Raw genomic sequence first — 578 nt, forward strand, 5'->3', positions numbered from 1 at the left:
TTCGCCTTGTCTCTTCCAGCAACGTTACAAGTGGGCTATTATAATAGGGGAGAGTGGGGCATAACTCTTTTTGACTTTCTTAATTTGTGTAAATCCACATGGAATTCAGAGAATATTTTTTTAATCCACATTAATACAAATATGCTAATTTGTTTCATAATTACAGTGTGTACGTTTTTTTTTTCTTTAGTTACCCCCTTTTTCAAATTAAATGTTTTTTTTTTTTTTTGTTTTTTTTTAAAGCAATCTAATTTTGGAGTTTGACAATGAACACATTGCAACCATGCATGGGATGGCCCTGATCGCAAAACAGGTATAGAGTATAGTTCAAAACAACGTGGGCAAATGAAGAAATACATTCTGAAAAACACAAAGATGAATACAACACTTCCCTCCACACACATCTCACACAAAACAGAAGACACATAAATAATCAAAAATGCTTTACATTTCTTGAAATAATAATTTCTGTACATTAAACATTGACTGTCAGTATTTGTTCATGTCAGGGGTTGTTGGTGTAGGGAGCATGGGAAAACACAAAGGAGCCAAGAAGTCCAAACAAACTGAATTTTTAA

This window comes from Garra rufa, chromosome 20 (genome assembly GCF_049309525.1).
Source record: "Garra rufa chromosome 20, GarRuf1.0, whole genome shotgun sequence".
Lineage (NCBI taxonomy): Eukaryota > Metazoa > Chordata > Actinopteri > Cypriniformes > Cyprinidae > Garra > Garra rufa.